Source organism: Ceratotherium simum, chromosome 8 (genome assembly GCF_057802395.1).
Source record: "Ceratotherium simum simum isolate JZ-2026a chromosome 8, ASM5780239v1, whole genome shotgun sequence".
NCBI lineage: Eukaryota > Metazoa > Chordata > Mammalia > Perissodactyla > Rhinocerotidae > Ceratotherium > Ceratotherium simum.
The window spans coordinates 30,723,199-30,742,201 of record NC_141907.1 but is presented as its reverse complement, the minus strand read 5'-3'; positions in this window follow the sequence as shown (position 1 = coordinate 30,742,201).

The following is a 19,003-nucleotide window of genomic DNA, read 5'->3' as shown; positions in this document are numbered from 1 at the left end:
TTCCTTCTTTGTATTGTCTTTGTCTGACTTTGGTATCAGGGTGACGTTGGCCTCGTAGAATGATTTAGGAAGTGTTCCATCTTCACTTTATTTTTTGGAATAGTTTGAGAAGGATAGGTATTAAATCTTCTTCGAATGTTTGGTAAAATTCACCAGAGAAGCCATCTGGTCCTGGACTTTTATTTTTTGGGAGGTTTTTGATTACTATTTCAATCTCTTTACTTGTGATTGGTCTATTCAGATTCTCCATTTCTTCTTGGTTCAGTTTTGGGAGGCTGCATGAGTCTAAGAATTTATCCATTTCTTCTAGATTGTCCAATTTGTTGGCATATAATTTCTCATAGTATTCTCTTATAATCCTCTGTATCTCTGTGGTATCCATTGTAATTTCTCCTCTTTCTTTTCTAATTTTATTTACTTGAGCCTTTTCTCTTTTTTTCTTAGTAAGCCTGGCTGAGGGTTTGTCGATTTTGTTTATCTTCTCAAAGAACCAACTCTTTGTTTCATTAATCCTTTCTACTATTTTTTTGGTCTCAATTTCATTTATCTCTGCTCTGATTTTTATTATTTCTCTCCTTCTGCTGACTTTGGGCTTTGTTTGTTCTTCTTTTTCTAGTTCTGTTAGGTGTAATTTGAGGTTGCCTATTTGGGCTTTTTCTTGTTTGTTAAGGTGGGCTTGTATTGCTATGAGTTTCCCTCTCAGGACCGCTTTTGCTGCATCCCATATGGTTTGGTATGGCATATTTTCATTTTTGTTTGTTTCCAGATAGTTTTTGATTTCTCCTTTAATTTCATCGATGATCCATTGGTTGTTCAGTAGCATGTTGTTTAATCTCCACATTTTTGTCACTTTCCCAGTTTTTTTCATGGTTTATTTCCAGTTTCATAGCACTATGGTCTGAAAAGATGCTTGTTATGATTTCAATCTTCTTAAATTTATTGAGGCTTACTTTGTTTCCCAACATATGGTCTATCCTTGAGAATGTTCCATGCGCGCTTGAGAAGAATGTGTAGTCAGCTGTTTTTGGATGGAGTGCTCTGTATGTGTCTACTAGGTCCATCCCGTCCAGTTTTTCATTTAAGTCTATTATTTCTTTATTGACTTTTTGTCTGGATGATCTATCCATTGATGTAAGTGGGGTATTAAGATCCCCTACTATTATCGTGTTGTTGTTAATGTCTCCTTTTAGGTTTGTTAATAGTTGCTTTATGTACCTTGGTGCTCCTATGTTGGGTGCGATATATTTATAAGTGATATGTCTTCTTGGTGGAGTGTCCCTTTTATCATTATATATTTCCCTTCTTTGTCTCTCTTAACCTGTTTTATCTTGAAGTCTACTTTGTCTGACATGAGTATGGCAACACCTGCTTTCTTTTGTTTGCCATTAGCTTGGAGTATTGTCTTCCATCCTTGCACTCTGAGCTGTGCTTGTCTTTAGAGCTGAGATGTGTTTCCTGGAGGCAGCATATTGTTGGGTCTTGCTTTTTAATCCATCCTGCCACTCTGTATCTTTTGATTGTAGCATTCAATCCATTTACAATTAGGGTAATTATTGATATATGAGGGCTTAATGTTGCTGTTTTGTCACTTATTTTCCGGTTCTTTTGCATTTCCTTTGTTTCTTGTCCCATTTGTTTCAGACTGCCAATTGAGTTTGGTTGTTCTATCTTATGACTCTTCTAGTTTTCTCTTTGTTTATCATATGTGATTTTGTTTTGATTATTTGTTTAGTGGTTACCTTGAGGTTTGTGTAAAAAATCTTGTGTATGAGATAGTCCATTATCTGATGGCCTCCTACTTCCTTATACTCAATTCAATCACTTTCCTCTTCCCCTTCTAAGTCGTTCTTGTTATACCTTATTCTATCTTGTGTTGTGGGTGTGTATTTACAGTGATGAGGTTAAATTTATTTTTGGTGAATTCCTTCCTTTGATCTTTGATTTTGGTATTTAAGTGGCTGCTAACGTATTCTGGTAAAGATCTACAATTTTTCTGAGTTTGTCTACCTATTTTTCTCCTTGCTCCAAGCTTTGTACTGTCTTTCTCTTCTTTTTTTCAGGCCTGAAGGCCTTCTTGAGTATTTCTTGTAATGGGGGTCTCATGGCCATGAACTCCCTTAGCTTTTGTTTATCTGGGAAAGTTACTATTTCTCCACCATATTTGAAGGATATTTTTGCTGGATAGACTATTCTTGGCTGAAAGTTTTTGTCTTTCATTATTTTGAGTATATCATTCTAGTCTCTCCCAGCCTGTAAAGTTTCTGTTGAGAAATCCACTGAGAGCCTGATGGGAGTTCCTTTGTACGTTATTTTTTGTTTTTGTCTAGCTGCCCTTAATATTGTTTCTTTGTCGTTGACTTTGGCCAGCCTTACCACTAGATGTCGTGGAGTGGGCCTTTGCCTGTTGACATATTTAGGTGATCTGTTGGCTTTGCTTACTGGTATTTCCAGCTCCTTCCCCAGATTTGGGAAGTTCTCAGCTATTATTTCCTTGAATAGGCTCTCTGTTCCTCTTTCCCCCTCTTCTCCCTCAGGAGTACCTATAATTCTTATGTTACATTTCCTAATAGAATCAAATATTTCTCGGAGACTTTTTTCATTTCTTTTTAGTTTTATTTCTCTCTCCTCTTCCATCTGGAGCATATCTGTATTCCTATCCTCTATAATGCTAATTCTTTCCTCCATATTGTCAGCTCTGTTCTTTAAAGTTTCCAGATTCTCCTTTATCTCCTCCATTGTGTTCTTCATCTCCATAGGCACTGATTGGTTTTTCTTTATGATTTGAATCTCTTTTGTGAAGAAACTCCTAATCTCATTGAATTGTTTGTCTGTGTTGTCTCGTATTTCGTTTAGTTTTTTTATGCTAGCTATTTTGAAATCTCTGTCGTTTAGGTTATGGATTACTGTGTCTTCAGGGTTGGTTTCTGGGTGCTTGTCATTTTCCTTCTGGTCTGGTGATTTCATGTACCTTTGCATTGTGGTTCCTGTATTGGCTTTCTTTTTCATCATCCTGGAAATATCTGGTTGCAATTTCCACCCGCCGCCACTGTGTGGGGGTAAAGGGCTGTGTAATCTGAGCCCCCTGCGCTCTGCCCCAGCTGTTCGCTGTGATCTGCCGGTCGCTTGGTCTGGTGTGGTCGGCTGAGCTGCAAGGTCAGGCTTGCGGGGAGGGGGGGCTCTCTCTTTTGCCCACTGGGTCCCTGGTGTGGGGGGCTTCTCGTTTGCCCCTCGTTATCCACTCTCCTGGGGTGCTCAGATGTTGATGGTACTCGGTAGCCGTTCTGAGTCCTCTCGAAATGTAGGATCATTTTTGATTTAAGGTTCCTCTAAGTATCAGAAACATGCCTAATAGAAATATCTTGGGAATAGCCTTGACTATCATAGCAATGAGAAGATAGAAACAACTCAAGTGTAAACCGGGAGAGCGAGACCTTAGAAAACTTTCCTATCCTGAGCACATTATGGACCATCTTTCACAGAGCATCAGTGTTTGGTTCCAAGGAAGCAAAGCCAAGAACTCTCACAGTTTCCAAATGCTGACAGATCCACCATTGAGTATGGTGAACCACTGAAGACCAGCCAACATGGACTGACCCCTTTTCTTGATGAATGGACACTACAGTGATCATCAGTGAAAAAACTAACTTGATTTGTTTGATGGCCCTACATAGACAAAGTTTTATTTTTTTATTTTTTTATTTACTTATTTTTTTGTGAGGAAGATCAGCCCTGAGCTAACATTTGATGCCAATCTTCCTCTTTTTTGCTGAGGAAGATTGGCCCTGGGCTAACATCGTGCCCATCTTCCTCTACTTTATATGGGAAGCTGCCACAGCATGACTTGACAAGTGATGTGTCAGTGTGCACCTGGGATCCGAACCTGCGATCCCCAGGCTGCCAAAGCGGAGCACGCGCACTTAACTGCTGCGCCACTGGGCTGGCTCCAACAAAGTTTTATTTATTTTTTAAACAAAACTAGAAATAGTTTCTTAAAATTTTTTATTTCACTGTTAAGTCTTGGTACTGGGCATAGGAGAATTTGTGCCATGGAAGAGCGTGTACGGTGGAGCAGATGCATTTATGCAGAGACACGCTCTGAGAGGGAAGAGTGGGCAAATTATGTGAGGGCATATGGACTTTGATAACACACTCAGCCAATTGTCCCCACCTCTCAGGAGCGAGACACATCTTATATTTTGGAACAACTGAAAATCAGACTTCTTTTTCATGGACGTAGATGAACACTCAAGTGTGAAGCATCAGGCAGCAGAGGCTGCCACTTGGAGCCATGCTGATTTATTTCAGTAAAGCTAAGCCAAGGGAAACCCATAATTTTCTTAGGAAGAGATTTTGCAGTCATCTTTAAACTTTCAGATGCTAATTCCTATCTTATTTCTATAACCACCCGCTCTAGAGCATGTTTAATGAAAATAAGAGATGATGGCTGTCATATCTTAAGTGAGCTAAATTTTATCTGCAATGAAAATCACTGTGAAATAATCTCTAATTATAAAGCTTGGAAACAGAACATTTCAGCACATGTGCACTGAAGGAGTAGGCCCCCAGTTCTTGCCACCAGAGCTGTCTTGAAAATTGCTCACATCTGCTAAAAGGGAAAAAGATTGAGCTTCTTCATCAGTGTTTTAAAAAACCTAAATATTTTGCAATCATGACGAAGTTTGGCCTGAAGACCTATTTTTCTATGTTGGTGATTAAAGACACTCTATTTTACATGAAAAATGTCTCTGATTTGTGTCATATCGAATGTAGAAATTATAGAGCATAACATACATAATTTTGCAAATACTAAATGGATGCTATGTACCAGGTGTCGTGCTAAATGCTTCTCATGTTATTGGCCTTATGTTTACTTCCCAGTCAAGATAATGATAAAGTGGCAAAAACTCCACAAAGGATTATCTCAACTAAGAAATTTCCAAAATATTCAGAAATCTACTTCAAATCTTCAGACAACAACAACACAACAGTAAAAGGATAGACAAAAGAACATAAAAAATGCTTTTACTTGATTTATAGCTACTTTTAATATTTTAAAGGCTTGGATTTTTATGGATTCAGAAATATGGTAATATTTGTAATTTATCCTTATACGTAAATAACGATAGTCATATTTATTCTAAATAAAATCATGAATATATGTATGCCATATACTGCTATGTGCTGAGATACATAAGGGACATTTCCACACAGAGCTAAACTCGTAAACTCGTTCCTTCAGCTTTTCTTCCCTTTCAACTCAATAGTCCACTTTCAAAATAGTGATTAAGAAAGAGGCAACATACAGCAAAAATAAGAGGGTTCCTGAAAATGTCACAAATAATTGTGCCATGTAAGAGTTGATGGTCTTTTCTTTTTTTTTTTTTTTGCTGAGGAAGATTTGCCCTGAGCTAACATCTGTGCTAATCTTCTTCTATTTTGTATGTGGGTTGCCACCACAGCATGGCTGACAATTAGTGTAGGTCCGCACTCGGTGTCTAAACCTGAGAACCCGGGCCGCCAAAGCCGAGCACACCAAACTTAACCACTACACCACGGGGCTGGTCCCTTGATGGTCTTTTTTTGATTGCCACTCACATTTTTAAAACTGCATTTTCTCTCTCAGTTTCCAAATCCACCAGTGGAAAAAATGATTTCTGTTGGCATTAAAAGCCCCGTTAAAGCTGAATAGACAAATGCTCATCTTCACCATGTGGGTAGTTCTTTCTAGACTGGTCATCTTTATCCTTCAAACTGCATATAACTTTGTCCTGGAATTTGTGTTAAACTTAACGTGGTGTACTGATCTTAAATCATCTGTCAGATTTTCTTCTGTTTAGAGATATACTTCATGGAAATGTTGCTGTTAGCTTAAAATTCTCACTCAGGTTCATAAAAAACCTGCCCATAAACTTCAAAAATCCTTAACCACCTCAGGTATCACTAAATGAAAATACATTTGATCACATTTACCTATCGGAGGGGGAAAATTAACCAAATCGACTCTTATGAGGCTCTATAAAGTCTTTTTGAATTGTTGTAACAGGCACTAGCGGAACGTTGATTAGTAAATAAAAGCCAAAATAGACTTAGTTGATCAAGGGAAAAAAAGGCCCTGAAAAATGTTGATCTTCTTATTTCAGTTTTTTAGGCATATCCTTAAGGCTGGGTCAAATCGATTCATCAACAATTCAACTGAACACTTGGTATTCTACCTTGCAGCATCTATTGATCACTTCAACATTATCTGAGATACACTAAATTACTCTCACTTTAAAAGTCTATTAAACAGAGAATGCCAAAGCCTTTTATGCTAAGAAGGAATACTTACTTGATATTTCATAGTTGAAATCTGATGAATTTTATGCATTTCTTGGTAAAATAATGTTGCCTCTCAGTATAATTCAATGTCTTCTGGCTTAAAAAGTCACCTATATCTTACAACTTTTGAACTGGGATGTGTATTTTATATTAAAATGATATTGTTTACTATTCTGCAGGGGTGCTGCAAGGGATAGACAGGAAATTTGCACACCATTCTAATGCAGGCTGCCTTTAAGAGGCCGCCTTAACTGACAATCACATTCCAGTGTATATTTTCATGAAGTCACTTGGTCAGAAGTGTGTCTCATCATTCACCTACTATTTCAACTTGTCTTTTCAGTATGAACTCTAGGGCACCCTACTGTGAACAACATTTAATTATAGGCTCAATTCTTTATTGAAAATGACAGGATCTTATACATATATTTGTCAAATTGACTATTATGTGCAAATGAAGACTGAACATGAATCTGGAAGCTCTACTACAGTTACCTAATAAAAAATGCCCATCCTTTCCACTTAGAAAGTAGGTCCTTAAAAATCCTAAGATGTGGATTCTATAGTATTTTCCAGTGTCAGCTGGTCAATAATTTACTAAGTACCCACTGTGTGCATATGTTTATTGTATAATAAATTTCAATATTTTCATTTTAGATGAGAAAACGAAAGCTCAGAGAGCTATTTGTCATAATTACACAGATCTTTTTAAATGAGAAAACTAACACTGTATCTTAAGTCTTTCGACTCCCAACTCATTTGACTTGCATCTATATTGTTCTGGGGTTTTGTTCTAGCCCCTTGGTGCTCAAAGCTGGTTTGCAGCCAAGACGCATCTGTCACCTGGAGCTTGTTAGAAATAACTGCAAACCATTTGTCTGATAAGGAGTTAATATCCAAAATATATAAGGAACCTATATAACTCAATAGCAAAAATACAAACAATCTGATTAAAAAATAGGCAGTGGACCTGAATAGACATTTTTCCAAAGAAGACATACAAATCGCCAACAGGCACATGAAAAGATGCTCAACATCATGAATCTCATGAAAATGCAAATCAAAACCACAATGAGATATCACCTCATACCTGTTAGGATGTCTATTATGAAAAAGACAAGAGATAGCAAGTGTTGATCATAACAAGTATAGAAAAGGGAACCATTGTGCACTATTGGTGGGAATGTAAATTGCTACAGCTACTGTGGAAAAAAGTACAGAAGTTCCTCAAAAAATTAAAAATAGAACCACCATGTGATCCAGCAATTCCACAGCTGGGAGTATATCTGAAGGAAATGAAATCACTATCTTGAAGAGGTATCTGCAGTCCCATGTTCATTGCAGCATTATTCACAATAGCCAAGACGTGGAAACAACCTGAGTGTCTATTGACGGATCAATGGATAAAGAAGTTGTGGTATATAGATACAATGGAATATTATTCAACCTTTGAAAAGAAGAAAATCCTGCCATTTGTGATAACATGGATGGACCTTGAGGACATTATGCTAAGTGAAATAAGTCAGACAGAGAAAGCCAAATACCGTGTGATCTCATTTCTACGTGAAACCTAAAAATGCCAAACTCAAAGAAGCAGAGAGTGGAATGGTGATTGCCAGGGGCTGGGGAGTGGAGGAAATAGGGAGATGTTGTCAAAGAGTACAAATTTCCAGTTAGAAGATGAATAAGTTCTGGGGATCTAATGTACAGCATGCTGACTACAGTTAAAAATACTGTATTACGGGGCCGGCCCCGTGGCTTAGCAGTTAAGTGCATGTGCTCCACTACTGGCGGCCCGAGTTCGGATCCCGGGCGCACACCGATGCACCGCTTCTCCGGCCATGCTGAGGCCGCGTCCCACATACAGCAACTAGAAGGATGTGCAACTATGACATACAACTATCTACGGGGGCTTTGGGGAAGAAAAAAAAAAAAAAAAGGAGGAGGATTGGCAATAGATGTTAGCTCAGAGCTGGTCTTCCTCAGCAAAAAGAGGAGGATTAGCACGGATGTTAGCTCAGGGCTGATTTCCCTCACCAAAAAAAAAAAAAAAAAAGCTGGGGGAAGAAAAAAACTCTATTACGTACTTGAAAATTGCTAAGAGAGTAAATTTTAAATGTTCTCACCACACATACAAAGGCAATTATGTGAGATGATGAAGGTGTTAACTAACCCTATCTTGGTAATCATTTCACAATATATACATGTATCAAACCATCACATTGGACAGCTTCAACTTACACAATGTTACATGTGAATTATATCTCAATAAAGCTAGAAGAAAAATAAAGGTAAAAAAAAAAAAAAGAAATACCATATCTCAGGCCCCACCTCAGACCTGCTGAACTAGAATCTGCATTTTAACATGATCCCCAGGTAACTGGTAAGTTTATACATATTATACCAGGAAATTGGAAATTTAAAATATAATTTCAATATTGGAGGAAAGAGCTATTAACATATAACCATTACATGATTAAACTATTAAGTGAATGAAGAAAGAATTATTCATTGTTATTAATTTTTGGTTTATAAATAGATGGAAGTTTTTGCTTTGTTGATGAGCACTATTTACATGACAACAAAATAACTCATAAGGATTAAGAAATATAACACAAGGTATTTTTACATAACACTAAATAATTGGTTTGAATTACTGTTACAGTCAATTAAATATTTATTTTGGAGGGATGTATATGAAATTTATCATTTAGATAAACTATTATAAGACAATAAATGCTTTGCATCTGAAATCTTAGGTCTAATCATCATTTCTCTGGTGCATGGGCATGGTAGATGCCATTATCCAAATTTTATAGGTGAATAAAATAGGCCAAAGAATATTACCCAATATAGTGTGATGTGTTTGTTGGGCCTTTTCATTTGCCAGTGGTAGAAAACCCAACTGAATCCAGCATAAGCATAATTGAAAATTCCTGAATATTTGGATCCAGAACACAGCAGGTATGAGGGCTGCTCCGCTCCAGACACATTTTACCAGCTTAACATCCTCAGTGGAAAAAGTAAAACTTACCCTCTCCTTAGTGGCTCTGGCAGAAAATCCTGGCGAGCACTCTCACTGGCTCATTTTGAGTCACTCTGGCCAGAGGGATAGGATAAGTTGATTGGACAGGGCTAGGTCATGTGACCACTCAGTGTCCAAGGAGAGAGGATTAAAGAAATAATGAGATTCAGTGGCCACAAAGCATGAGGAAGGGATTGCCCCTGGAAAGAGGGGCTCTGGTTGTTGAAGGGTTGAAAAAAAATTGATATGATGGTAAATGTTTGAACAGGGTCAAGGCCACAAACTGAGGCGTTTTGATTTCTCTTTTCAGTTACACTTTACAGAAGCATTGAAGCAGTAGTTTTCATTTGGTTGTGGTGATGGGATGCATTTGTACTGAAATCTCCTGGAGGAATATTCAGGCGTACAGTCACCTGCACACAGCCCTAGACTGATATAGTATGCATCTTGATCGAGAGTGGGTGGGACAATCTAAGGGAAGAATCCAAGATTTCAAGAATATCCATCTGTACCTAGGTATTTTAATGTATTCAAAACATTCTCTAAATTGGATCTTAATTGGACAATGATAAATGATTAGTAAATGTAAGGCTTCTTGGTTTTACTAATAAGTTACCTTTTTATTTTAAAGAAAATGAATGTGTGTCATTTTCCTTTTTTAGGTAACCACACCTGTAGAAACCCATCTGTTCAGATTAAGAATTCATGTTAGTATGGCAGGCAGCAGGTGGGGCCTTACCAGGGGAGAAATAAATAGCCCCTAAGCATTTGCCTTGCAAAACCTTGTGAGCAACACATCACTAAACTCAAATCAATTTTTTGCCACATTTCTTTAGTGCTCCTAGTATGTATGATGATCAACATTAATGATTAAAATGAGAATTATCAATCTTGAGATTATTAATTACTAAGGTTGTTCTAGCCACATTTATAGGAATAAATGAGAGAAAAATATCAATCAATGCTATCTTGCTCAAGTAATCTTTTCACTGCATGCATCTTAGGGTTAGGCTGTCAAAAGTCTTCTAGACCTTACGAAAAGATACCAAATTCCTTAACCCTTCATTAAACATGTATTAATGCATTCTTTATCTCTTCTTTAATGGTCCCTAAATTCTGAAGTATTTTTCACTTTTGGATCTTTTTTGTAAAATGTTTTATTTAAATCACACTTTTATAACTTGACAGGTAATAGCTAATGATCACTATTAATTTCTTTCAGTGTAACATGATTAATAATAACTTCAGTTCTTTGGTAACTACTATATCTGTAATAACAGAATGTTACTTATCCTTATCTTTAAATCCCCTTCTCTTTCTAATATCTGTCTTTCTATAACCTTTCCCTTTTTCAAGAAAGTGCTTGACAAGATATCAGTCTCTAATCCTTTAGTTCACAGAAAAATCCCCTAAAGTCTTTTCAACCTGAGTTTCTTTTCAACATGAACAGTGAAATCCTCTCCTATGTAGTACAAATCTTGCTTCATCTTCTGAAAGTCACTTCAAAAGGTGTTTCATTTTTCTAGAAAACTAGTAAACCTCATTATACTCGGATACCATCTTGTTCAAAGCTTTTAATACTTTGTTAGGCATGTTACTACAGTGCTAGGGTAAGACTTACCACATGTCAAGATATTTACAGCATATGGGTGGGCTGTGAAATCCAATCACCTTGGGCAGCATAGCCAGAATGTGAAGAATGCTAAAATTAAGATGCTCTCTTTCTTTTCCTCGACTGTAGCTACTTTCAGCTTCACACCTTTGGAAAATCAAAGCCTACTATTAAAATAAAGTCATATAGAAATAAGTCCTCTCTTTCAAGTGCCTAATAAAAATTGAAACTGAATTTAAATCATGCTCCTCAAATTAAGCTCTCTGTACTTTCATTTTTAACATTGCAACAAAAAGACTATTAAAAAGAAACCAAGGGGCCAGCCAGGTGGCATAGTGGTTAAGTTCATGCCCTCCGCTTTGGTGGCCTGAGGTTCGCGGGTTCGGATCCCAGGCATGGACCTACACACCACTCATCAAGCCATGCTGTGGTGGTGTCCCATATACAAAGTAGAGGAAGATTGGCACAGATGTTAGCTCAGGGCCAATCTTCCTCACCAAAAAAAAAAAAAAAAAGAAGAAGAAGAAGAAGAAATCAAAATCCCAAACTCTGCACTTAATCTTTCACTGCTTAATTTAAGAAGCTTTGTGTGGCATGGACAGAAATATGCCTATATATTCATAAGATATTTTAAGCAGAAAGGCAAGCCATCTGTCCATCTTTGTGTCTCCCCCTCTTCGTGCTAGTCTCCTTCCTACCTTCTTAGTAGCTCTTTCTTTTAGTTTTAAAGCAATACACAGGTTTAAGAAAAAACATACACATGAGCTGGTTTGTTACCCCAAACCATGTATGTATCATTTTTGTTTATAAAATGTCTATATCTATATACATATCGATATATTAATATGGAGACATAAAAAATGCATCGGAAGAATATTCCCCAGGTTATTTAACTAAGCGAAGAGGAGTGGTGCGGGCTGGTGTAGAGGGCAGGGTATAAATACAGACTTTATGTACGCATGTTTCATGTTTCACATTACAATAAAAACATACTTGTGTTCAACCTTACAAAATTAAATGCACTTTAAACTGTTACTTGCTACAGTTAGAGAATTTGGCGACAAGGGTAACATCCCAACTTCCTGGTCCTTGACCTCCTACACTTCCAAGCATCTCAGTGAAAAGAAGTGAGTTTCAACAAGATAGAAGAGCAAACAACATTAAGCGGAGAAGGTGAGGAAAAGCTGAAGAATGGAAGAGAGCCATTGGTTTGGTAGCAAGAATTGATGGGAGATTTTCAAGAAAACATTTTCAGTAGCATAGCAAGGGTAGAAACCAGAAGGCAGAGTAAGCTGGGGGTAAAGATTGTTAAATTTTTTCAGCTGAGTATGAACTACCATTTTTAAGACGCTAATACTTCAGGGAATGAGAGAAGCAGAATCACAGCTCAAAAGAATAGAGAAGGAAAGATTTTTATTGTGGGAGGGGAGTCTTCATCATGTTGGGGCTTGAGGGGAGTAAGGATATACTGGAAATCTCATGGAAATACAAGAAGTTGGGTACTTGATGTGACAAACTCCAGGTGGAGGCCTTGAGGTGACAGGGAAAAAGTTTCAAAACATGTCTATTTAAAAAGATGCAATACTGGTTAATTCTATTGAAAGGCTGAAATCTTCACCCAGTAAAAATAAATTTGCCCAAGTAAACACTGACCTTTTTACAAAGAAAAGAATTACAGCATAATTTTTCTACCTAAAAGATCTCCATTAATAAAGGAAAGCCACAATAATGATTTATTTTTTACTTAAGAACTTTGTGTCTACCTCGGCAATAACACAGCGATGATCAGACACGCCAACAAATCCTTGTAACCTGGTTAACTTTTCAGTTTCTCCTAGCGTGTAATGTTGAAATCTCACAGGGAGAAGTGTGCTACTTTTTAATAAAAACTATCTGGACAGCAGTTAACTAGAGCATTAACCCGTTTTGGAGAAAAATATATCTGTTGACGTTTGCATGTCTCTGGAAATGAAATGACCAGGAGAAAAATACAAGCTACACTTAGAGTGAAGAAAGATTAATTAAGGACCTAAGTATGGAGATTCCTCAAAAAATCAAGGATAGAACTACCATATGATCCAGCTATTCCACTACTGGGTATTTATCCAAAGAACTTGAAAACACCAATTTGTAAAGGTACCTGCACCCCTGTGTTCATTGCAGCGTTATTCACAATAGCCAAGACTTGGAAGCAACCTAAGTGCCCATCAAGGGACGAATGGATAAAGAAGATGTGGTATATATACACAATGGAATACTACTCAGCCATAAGAAACGATGAAATCCAGCCATTTGTGACAACATGGATGGACATTGAAAATATTATGCGAAGTGAAATAAGTCAGAGGGAGAAGGTCAAATACCGTATGATTTCCTTCATTAAGTAGTAGATAGTAACAACAATAAACAAACACATAAAGACAGAGATTGGATTGGTGGTTATGAGAGGGGAAGGGGGGAGGGAGGAGGGTGAAAGGGATAATTAGGCACATGTGTGTGGTGATGGGTTGTAAATAGTATTTGGGTGGTGAACATGATGTAATCTATGCAGAAATAGAAGTATAATGATGTACACCTGAAATTTTTACAATGTTATAAACCAATGTTACTGCAATAAACAAAAATTAAAACAAACAAACAAAAAAAAGGACCTAAGTAGATACACTCATGTAAAATCATGAATTTATAGGGTACCTACAACATGCAAGAAGCTACATTGGATATTAGAGTAAATAAAAGAAGCTTCAGTATTTGAGGAAAATTAACTTTTTTTAAATACATTTAGGATGTTATATTTAAACTTATAAAATCTCTCATATAACTATAAAAGTACTATATAATTTTACATCATCACTAAATTTTACATCATCACTAAATAAATTTTGGAAAATACAGAAAAGTATAAAATGGAAAATTGAAATCACCTCTAATCCCTCTACTCAGAAATGGCCACTATTAATATTTTGGTCTATTTATTCACAGTCTTTTTTTCCCCTATGCATTGCTCTTTTACCTGGCAAACAGCCTATTATCTCCATTGGGAGGAGTCCTCAGAGTAGAATTACTAGATCAAAGGGTACAGAGGTTTTAAGACGCTTGAAACATTTTACTAAATTGATTTCTAGGAGGATTGCTTCAGTTCATGTGCACTTGCCCGCATTAAGTGTATATCTTTAAAAAATCGTCACCAATCTACTAGATGAAAAATGCAATTTCAATGTTTTAATTTTCATTTCTCTATTAGTTTGAGCAACCAATATTCATTAAAAAATTGCTATGTACTGGGCACTATTCTAGGGCCTATTTAGACACAAATGTGAATATGACCGTCTCTGTCCTCAAGGAACTCAAAACAGAGAGCAACACTCACCTGGGAGGCAGCTGGATAAGTAAATGCTCTGATGATGCAGTGGGTAGGCCCCAGATAATGGGAGCGAAAAGGACGAAGTGTTACTTTTCTTGGAGAAATGTGCTCAAGAGAAATTTTTTTTTCTCTTGGGGAATGAAGAGTAAATTGGAGGTTGTAAATACCCTTTAAATTGGCTGCAACTCTATGAAATAGGTTATCATTTTCATTTTATAGATGAAGAGACAAATTTAAAGAGGTAATGATTTACTTTGGGGGACAGATTCAGCAAACAATAGAGAACAAATTAGGATGTATGTCTGTCTTATTCAAATATCTTCTATTGCTTCTAATAATGTCTTCTATTGCTGCTGTAACAAATGACCATAAATGTAGTGGCTTAAACAATACACGTTTATTATCTTCTAGTTCTATAGGCCTAAAATCCAACATGGGTCTCACTGGGCTAGAATTCAGGGCTGCATTCCTTTCCAGAGGCTGTAAGAGAGAATCCATTTCTTTGCCTTTCCCCGTTTCTAGAGGCTGCCCACATTCCTTGGCTAATGGCCCCCTTCTTCTATCTTCTAAGTCAGCAACAAAGGATGGAGTCCTTTTCATATTGCCACATCTCTGGTTCTCTGCAGCCTGGAAAGATTCTCCGCTTTTAAGTGTTCATGTGATTACATAGACATACCTGTATAATCCAAGATAACCACCCCATCTCAAGGTCCTTAACTGTAATCACACCTGCAAAATCCCCTTTGCCATGTAAGGTAACATATTCACAAGTTCTGAGAATTAGGGAGTGACATCTTTAGGGGCCATAATTCTACCACCACATGAAGTTCCAGCCCTTTGTTAAACATCAATGCCACTGTCCCCAAATAAGTTATTAGAAATGCCCTCTTGTGCTTGGCACAGTGTAGTGGGTGCTGGGGTGCACTGCCCACATTCTCTCTCCATGACTCAGACACTCACTCCTACAACTGCTGGGAATGTTCATGGTGACTTCATACAGCTGGGTCTCACTTTGGGAATTGCCATCTGCTGAAGAGAACCATCACACCCCAAGTCACAGCTCCTTCTGAGGGACGGCCTGCATCTGGTGACTTGCCCTGGGGGGAGTTGTAGAAACTCAGCTCCTCTGCTTCAATGTAGGGCAACTCTGGGGGCCGTTCTAGCTCCAGCCCGCCCCTACATCCATCCACACTCTCGGTGAGTCATTGTGGCTACTTCGTCTCAGTTCATCTCAGTTCAGTGTCTCCTGCTCCCCAACCCTGCTGGCCTCCTTTCCCCAAAGGGGTTGATCCCAAGAGCAGTTCCCAGTAAACCTCCTGCATGCAAATCACCACCTCAGAGTCTGTCTCCAGGAACCTGTCTGCACTATGCTGTGATAGACGATATGTGGATTGCTGCAAGCATCTGGGGCATTCCTAAATCTGAATACAAATAGGAATGAAGAAAACTTTTCAACAATGCACTATCTCATTAATGAAGAAAAATCGCCTCCCTGTGTTGCACCCACTGACATCCTAACACCCATGCATCTTAAATATAGTCGTTCCTCATTATTTGCAGATTCCCTACGTGCAAACTTGCCTTCTCACTGAAACTTATCTGTAACCTCAAAATCAATACCCCTGGCGCTTTCACAGTCATTCACAGATATGTGCAGAGTGATGAAAAATTTGAGTTGCCTGATGCATGTGTTTCCAGCTGAGGCTGAACAAGGCGATGCTCTGCTTTCTTGTTTCAGTTCTCATACTGAAAACAAGTGTCCTTTTCAGGGTCTGTTTAGTACCTCACCTTTAGCTTTTGTTTCTGTCTTTTTTTGTTGGTGATTCGCCATGTAGAATGGCCCCCAAGCATAGTGCTCAGGAGCTGTGTAGCGTTCCTAAGCGCAAGAAGGCTGTGATGTGCTTTACAAAGAAAATATCTTTGTTCGGACGTGAGTTATAGTGCTGTTAGTTGTAAGTTCCATGTTATTGAATTAACACTATATATTAGATAAGGTGTCTTTTTTTTTTTTTTTTTTTTTAAATCTGTTTTTTTTTTTTTTTTAATTTTATTTATTTATTTTATTTTCCCCCAAAGCCCCAGTAGATAGTTGTGTGTCATAGCTGCACGTCCTTCTAGTTGCTGCATGTGGGACGCGGCCTCAGCATGGCCGGAGAAGCAGTGCGTCGGTGCGTGCCCGGGATCCGAACCCGGGCCGCCAGCAGCGGAGCGCGCTCACCTAACCGCTAAGCCACGGGGCCGATAAGGTGTCTTTAAACAGAAACATACACAGAGCAAGGTTATGTGTTGAAGGATTGATGACAATGTCATGACCAAGGCCTTATAGGAACCTAACCTTTATTTCCCCTACAAGCGATAGTTCAGTATTCGCTAATTCACTGACTTTATAGAACTTAATTACTGTGAATAATGTGAATCGACTATATATAAATATATATATACATATAATGCATTTTTTCATCCTACTAGTAAGTGCCTTAAATGTGCTTGGTGTCCGGCACATTCTGGAGATCCTAGGTGACCTGAACAAGTGTTGTAAGCTTACCTGCCTGTAACAAGGGAGAGGGAAATCCTCTTTCATTCCATATTACACTGCATTCTGTACTCCTGCTCCAACCTGGTTTGTGACCTAAAGGCATGAGCTAATTGTTGAACCTTTGCTGGCACCTTCTATGCCTCAGAAAGAGAACCCGAGTTCACAGGTGATGCCCTGAGCAGCTTACAGGAGTAAAATGGGAAAGAGGAGCACAATGAAGCTAACTGCTGGAGGTGAAGGGCCGTCCTAAACACCACCAGATCCCTCCAGACCATATTTTGTCTTCTGCAACTTACAGAGTGATCAAAGTGAAGAACAAGCTGTGTTCATGCTGCAGGTGGGAGACATAGCTCCCTAAATAAGAACTTGAGAGAAACTGACTCTACTCCTCACCTACAATGATTCCTCATCAACCTTGCTCCACCTCTCACAGAGTTTCCTTGTTTTTCTTCTTGTCCTATTCCCATGATTGTGCACATGTGCTCATACACATGCGGTTCTCATGTCTTCATCCAAAAACTAATCGTTCCCTATCCTCAATTGAACTTTTTTCAGATGCCACCAATGGAAGGCTCAAACCTCGCCACCACGTCTCAGCAGGTACTTTCTTCTTTCCTATACATGTGGGCCTGTCCATCTGCTCATTCTTGTTCACGTCAGCTGTTTTTGATTGGATTCTATCTGAAAGAGGCACCAGTTCCTTCAACTCTACAGGGATGTGGAAGCTTGAGTTTTGTTAATATTCCAGAGGGAGGGCAGGTCTCAAGTGGACTTGTTTGAGACAATTGATGATTTCCTCAAAACTTTATGTAAGTTACATTTCTGTAATTCCAATGATATGTTATATGTACTAAGAGTGATGGATTTTTAAAAGCTTTCCCTTATGCATTGTTTTATTTATTTATTTATATTATTCCATCTTTTTATTTTTTTATTGAAGTATAATTGACATATAACATTATATTAGTTTCAGATGAATGACATAATGTTTCAATATTTGTATACGTTGTGATCTGGTGCATTATTTTATAGAGTAAAGAATTCTTTCATGAAAATGAATATTGACCCCGTAATGCCTCTCTGCTGTTGATCAGCTGGGCTTTGTGTGTGCTCGAAGATGCTGTTAACTTCTCAAGCACAAACACTACAGTGGGAAAAAACATCTACTTTATTTTTTACTAAGGAAGATTTTAATTTTTATCTCATGTGCCCCAATTCCTCATGATGAAGTCAGTTCTGGGTTTTGATAGTCAATTCCTGGTTTTCTCAGTTAATCATTAACTTGATTCCCCACAATGCCCATATTTAGCCTAATTCTGGAGGATCTGGTCTAGCGCCAAGGTATGAGGATGACGATGTGGCATGGGGGAAGTAAGGAACATCTGGTCCCTATGTGTCCAGGCCAGTGTCCCTGGGACGTCCTCAGCATCCTCTATTCTTCACTCGTTGGTCCATGTAGATTACCTCAGAGCCCTCACCATCTCAACAGTCAGGGCTTCCAGAGGGCTGGGCTCTCAGCAATCAAGGCCATGCCTCCATCACTCTTGGCCACATGAGGAAAAGTCCTGTTTCTCCCTGTGCCACATTGGGAAGCAGGAGAACTCTATGAAGCTGTCTTAGGTTTGTTGGCTTAACTATACTTTGTAGCCATTTGCACTGGACTGTTCCCCAGGCACGGAGAGCAGGCTATCTTTTCTTCCCCTACAAGACAAGGCACAGATTCCAAACCTTTGCTTTCAATTCTCCAAATCTTTATCCCCAGAAAAATGGGGAATTTAATAATCCAACTCTCTTAGTGCCTATAACATGTATGGAATCACAGAACTGCAATTGACATAAACTTTTGAGAAACTCCTCAACCGCTTTTGGGCCTTGGGTGAAGCCTAAGACACAGCATTCTCACGGGAACGCACTGAAGTATGTTCTCTCTTCTTTCCTTGGCAACTCCTCCTCCGTTGCTTTATAGCATCTTTATTCAGGGGACAAGGTTATCTTGGCCTTCATCTATTCTCCCGAATGTATTTTTTATGACATAAACTTTATGTCTCAAATCTTTCAGGGCTTCACTTTGATTCTCAAAACATCTTTTCTTTCGAACTAGTGCCTCTGCTGTAAATTTCAAGAGACTTTAGATTATTCCAGCTTCAC